This window comes from Gavialis gangeticus, unplaced genomic scaffold (genome assembly GCF_001723915.1).
Source record: "Gavialis gangeticus isolate Ggan-Ray unplaced genomic scaffold, GavGan_comp1, whole genome shotgun sequence".
Lineage (NCBI taxonomy): Eukaryota > Metazoa > Chordata > Crocodylia > Gavialidae > Gavialis > Gavialis gangeticus.
This window is the reverse complement of record NW_017729025.1, coordinates 120,379,975-120,386,014: the sequence shown is the minus strand read 5'-3', so window position 1 is coordinate 120,386,014 and position 6,040 is coordinate 120,379,975. Positions and strand designations below refer to the sequence as shown.

Here is a 6,040-nt window from a genome sequence, read left to right as displayed (position 1 = left end):
AGGTAGGGGGCCTCATTGGGTCACCATTAGCTGGTGGGCCAGGGCAGTAGCTTACCCAAAAGCATTTCCCCTCACTTCTGCCACCTCAGGAAGCAAGACCAGCACTCCCCACCTCCCCAAATCTTAATTTATTAAAACATGAGCCCTTCTTAAATTTATTTCCTCTTCATTTTTTTAAAAATTCTTTTACATTTCTTCTTCAGTGGCTGGCCAACCTCATTTCAGCACCCTTCCCCCACCCCCATTTCTTTTCCACCTCCCATTTTATTACCCACCCATATCCCATTAACTCTCTGCCTCCAAATTTCATTTCTTTCCACCCCCCACCTGTCTTCCACACATCTCCACCTAGAGCAGGAATAGAAGCCTGTCCTGGCTCACTAGCCCTGTAGTGGCAACAATGTAGTCCCTAGTCAGACTCCTGCTTTCGAGCCTTCTAGTGGCAAGTCACGGTTGTGCAGCTGAGGGGACAATCAGAGAAGGTTTTTAGCTTTAAGGTATGACTGCTCCAAACTCAAGGTTTTCCTAATGCTAATCAACATTTGGGCAACTCAAAATACAATGTGTAACAAGGCCCATACTACAGGTATTTTGAGGAACCAAGACATCCTTACCCATAAAATAATGTGAATCTTATAAGCATCTATCCACTTTGAACTGGATCCAGATTAGTCACCTACACTAGGAACTACCACTTAACAATTAGGTGTCTCGTCCCAAGATGGACTCCAAACAAGGCATCACTCCTCTAAGATACTCATACAGTCAATGGAGAGACTGAGATGCCTCTGCAAATAAATTTAGGGTTAGGGGTCTGTACAGAGAAGGAGAGCAGCTAGGCATCTTCAAAGGGTCAGTCATAACGCACGGTACCTTGAGGTAGCCAACAGGAAACATAAATCACATATTTCTAGAGCTTTGGCACCTGCCTGAGATTCCACCTTAAGTGCCTTTATGCACTTGAGATCCATAATGCCTTATCCCTCTCCTCTGCAGGCAAGCAGGACATATATGTTTAGCTACTCAAACAAGATTGATTCTGTCCATGTGCAGAAGCCCAAGAGCAGGCATTTAGTGAACATCTGCACTCCAAGATGAAGGTATTAATTTAACGTAGGTTACCAATGCATTCATGGCTACTGCAGTAGGGCTAATATGGATTGATCTTAGAATAATAGAAAATTAGGGTTGGAAGGGAACTCGGGCAGTTACCTAGTCCAACCCCCTGCTTAAATCAGGACCATTCCCAATTAGATCATCCCATCCAAGGCTTTGTCTAGCCAGATCTTAAAAACCTTCAAGGACAGAGAGTTTATAACCTCTCTAGATAAACTGTTCCTGTGTTTTACTACCTTCCTAATGAGAAAGTTATTCCTAATATTTAACTTAAACTTCCCTTGCTGCAATATGAAACCATTGCTCCTTGTTTTTCATCTTCCACCACCGAGAACAGTCTAGCTCCATCCTCTTTCAAACCATCCTTCAGATAGCTGAAGGCTGCTATTAAATCCCCTTTCTGTCTTTTCTTCTCTAAACTAAATAAGTCCAGTTTCTTCTGCCTCTCCTCAGAAGTCATGTGCCCCAGCCCCCTCATCATTTTTTTGCTTTCCACTGAACTTTAATTTGTCTACATCCTTTCTGTAGTAGGGGGCCCAGAACTGAACACAGTACTCCAGATGTGGCCTCACCAGTGCTGAATAAAGGGGAAGAATCACTTGCCTTGCAATACTTCTACCAATGAAGTCCAGTATGCCATTAGCCTTCTTGGCAACAAGGGCACACTTTTGGCTCATATTCAGCTTATTGTCCACTGTAACCTCCAGGTCCTTTTCTAAAGAGTTGTTGCTTAGCCAGTCAGCCCCCAGGCTGCACTTGTGCATGGGATTGTTTCATCATAAGTGCAGGGCTTTGCACTTGTCCTTAATGAACATCATGAGATTTCTTTTGGTCCAATCCTGCAATTTGTCTAGGTTTCTCTGAATCCTAGCCCTGCCCTCTAGCATATCTACTACTTTCCCCAACTTGATGTCATCTTCAAACTTGCTTAGGGTGTACTGTATGCCATTTTCCAAGTCATTGATGAAGATACTGAACAAAACTGGTCCAAGGACCAAACCCTGGGGCACTCCACTTGATACTGGCTGCCAACTAGATATTGAGCCATTGATTACTACTCTCTGACCCCAATGCTCAACCCAGTTTTCTGTCTACCTTACAGTCCATTCATCCACCCCATACTTCCTTTGCTTGCCTACAAGAATGCTGTGGGAGACCATATCAAAAGCCTTGCTAAAATAAAGGTATAAAACATCCACTGGGCTCCCCACATCCACAGAGCCAGTCATCTTATCATAGAAGGCGATCAGGTTGGTCAGGCATGACTTGCTTTTGGTGAATCCATGTTGACTGTTCCTAATCTTTTTCTCCAAATGCTTGTCAGGAATGGGTTACTTGAGGAATGGGTTACTTGATTCCTCTTATGCAGAAGTTATGTACCTATGTCCCAAAGTCTCATTTAGGTGCTACAGGACCAGTATGGATTTCAAGCTTTTTCTGTGTCCTGAATTTGGAACACAGCACAATGCATGGTAAACATTACCTAAGACAAGGCTGTCAAACTTCTAAGGAGCCAGGGGAATACCCCTCATCAGCCCTTGAATACATGCCACCCAGGTGCCCTTCTATTGCACTATGCACATATGCACCCAGATTCATCCTCAGCTGCCTAGCTGCAGTCTCCCCTGACACCACAGGCTGTGTTGTGCTGCACTACAACTTGGGTGGGGGCAGGAAGTGGAAGCTGGAAGAGGGACTGGCATTCCAGAGACCACAGCTGCTGCTGCAATTTAAGCAATGGGGGGCAAGGAGAGTGGCAGCTGGATGGGAGGCCAGGGGCTGGAAATTATCCTCTTGTGGGTGGCCCATGGCCTCCAGTTGGATAGTTGGACATCCCTGTACAAATACATTTGTGCCATACTCTGTACCAGAAAAAATAAAGATGATTATCCTTTATTCACCATGCCAATTAGTCCCGCCCTTTCCTTATGTTATTGTTTAGTTCTCTACCTTCTGTATATAATGCATTCCACAGATCTATCACAAAAGTCTTCAACTTTCAACAGGCCTGAAAGGTTGCATTTTTTTTAAATGGATGGAATAGAAAGGTTGGTGGTCAAAGACCTGGGAAGACCAATTAAGATTTATCTTGGAAGCCAGCTGCCATGCTTTTTGCAAAAATGATTGGCAGACAGCTGCTAAAACTTCTTCAGTTTTCAAGGAATAAGTTGTATTTAAAACATGCCCTTGCTTTGCATTAATGACATTTAATTTTATCTTAAAAATGCTTTAGAAGTTAGGGATCTGAAACCATGTTTTTTTAGCACAATAAATTTTTTTTTAAAAAACATCCTGTAATGTATAGGGCTGGGGTAGGAAACCCCTCCCACACATACAAGGTATGGTATATGATAGCATTTGCTTGGCATGTGCACCTTGGGGCAGACACCGGAGGTCCAACAAGGGGCCTGATCTTTGTTGTGGTAGTGCAACCCAGGCCCCTTCCCTACCATCCACCTCAAGGCACATGTGCATCCACCACTGGCAACACGCCAGGCCAGTGCTCCACAGACCCTGGCACAGCTTTCCTGTTGCTTGCTGTGAGCAGCCCAGGCTCTGTGGTGGGCAGCAGGAACAGGCTCAGAGCCTGGGCTGGATGTGACAGGCAGCCAGGAGCCTGAAAGCAGCTACACTGGGGACAGTGACCCAGCCCAGCTCATTGTTGGTGGTGGGTGCACATGCACTTTGAGATGGATGACAGGAAACAGGCCAAGGCTGTACTTCCACAAGGATCAGGCCCCTTGTGGCTCTCCCACTATCCACCTCTAGCACACCAACATCTTACAAGTCAAGGTTGTGGGTGTTTTTGGCACTGTGCCCAAAAACATTGCTGACCCTTGGTCTAGGACATTATACATTGTCCAAACTATTGGCCAACTATGTTGCAGAATCCTTCAGTGGTGACACTATCATTTGAATGAGAATTCAAGCTTTCAAACCATTACAAGATTCTTTCCCTAGCAGATACATTGCTCTGCTAACCAGCTGCCAAAAGTACACTGAGTGCCAGGTTTCTCTTCATGCATGAGATCAATTAAATAGTATGAACTATATATAAGAATACTTTAGAGATCTAGTCATCTTCACTGGATGCAAGCTAGTAGAACAGTTTAAAATATTCCATACTTTTTCTGGACATCAACATTTAGCTGCTAAACTGCAAGGTGCTGATTTTTTCCTTTTTTACTATCTTTAGGGACCTCTTTAGATCTGGGATGGGCAAAGTCTCGCCCGCAGGCCAGATTAAGCCCACAGCAGACTCCGTTTCCCAACAGTCCCTACCCGCATTGCTGCAGAAAGTTTCCATGGAGACCCCAGAAGCGGCGGTAATGTGACAGTGTGGGGTCAACATTTCCATGGAGACTAGGCACAGCAGCACTGGCAGGGTGCACAGCTAGGTGCGGAGTTGTTTTGGGGCTGGGATCTTGTGGCATTGACAGTGTGGTTTGGAGCTGGGGCAGAGCTGTGATCTGCTGCCCGCATATCCCAGGCAGGAGAGTGCAGGCAAGGGATCGTGGCTCTGCCCTGGCTCCAGATCACACTGTGACAGCTGGAAGACCCCAGTCCCAGCCCTGGAGCAGCTCCCCACCCAGCCATGCACCCTGCCAGTGCCACTGGGGCCAGTCTCCATGGCAACCCTGGCCCTGCACTGTCATGGCCCTGCCGCTGCTGGGGTCTCCATGGAAACTGGTCTCAGAAATGCAAGCAGGGGTTGCTGGGAAAAGGAGTCCACTGTGGGCCTGATCCATCATTTTGCCCATCCCTGCTTTAGACATTCAGATAAAGGCATAATTGTGGCACTACACATGCATTGCATGAGGCATGATTGTGGCATCTAGCTTTAGAGTCAACCACACCTTACTGCTGGTGTAGGGGGATCCCATGCTCCCCCTGTCAAGTAGCAAGCTTCCACAGCTGCGAGCTCCACAGTTGATGGTACTCCCAGCCACACCTCCGCCCTATGCTTTAATTGCATCTTAAGTGTAATGTATAATGAGGCCTAGGTTAGAGAGCACTCAGCACCTCATATAGACCAGAACCCTATGAAATATACTTCTAAGTAGTTCTATATATAAATCAAGGAGAATTAAGTGCCTACTACTTGAAAAAGGGAATGCAAAACACTCATTTCTGTATTAATGCTCACCTAATTCTTCATTAGTATGCTGAATTGATTCTTGCTAAGAAATGCATTTGCAAAGGGTGAATTAGTAAAGATTCAATTTGTGAATGAAATAAGTTTTGATTATTTCTACTCTTATCATTCATCAGTGCAGGTTTTTTGCCCAGTATTTAGTAATTATTCTTTTAGGCATTCTTATCACTTAATTCTAGGTTCAGTTTTGTCTTTCCTTCACCATGTCTGCCTTCCATTAACATCTGCTGTAAGGACATGGACTCCTCTTTTTTACATCATTTTTAACTTCTGGTTTACTGCAATTAGTTTTTTGTTTGTTTTTTTAAATTCTACTACAAATTCCTTGGGGACGCAGAACTGACATTGCTTCTTTCCTGTACACTGGGAATGTTATGCTCTTAATTCTGTCTCAAAGCTGTGTTCCAACTTTTCTTGCTATAATAATATTCCCCATTAAAAAAAGAGCAGGACTTAAGAAGTAAACTTAATTTTCTAAGTATAATTACAGCTTTTATTATTTTTTTTAGTGGACTTGTCCTGATATTTCTATTAACTCCATTTGTTACTTCTCTAGGGTGTAGTCACAAGATAGACATCTCCTTTTCTTTCTGTGGGCATGACTGAACCTAATTTTTTGAGATACTCCTGCTTTTTGTCCTTTGAAGATTTCATGCTTTGAAATCTTGGAAGCAGGGCCATCTCTGGGGGTGGGGGCGAATTGGGGCAACTGTCCCAGGCCCTGCATTTTGATTGGAGGGCCCTGTGTAGCCAGGCGGAGAGGTGGTG

At 44.7% G+C, this 6,040-nt stretch overlaps 1 protein-coding gene across 1 annotated transcript in view; it reads right to left on the bottom strand.

The window, feature by feature from the left end:
* Window positions 1–6,040, bottom strand: part of ANO3 (anoctamin 3) — a 539,488-nt gene that overhangs the window by 202,162 nt on the left and 331,286 nt on the right. The gene's annotated exons all lie outside the window — the stretch shown is intronic.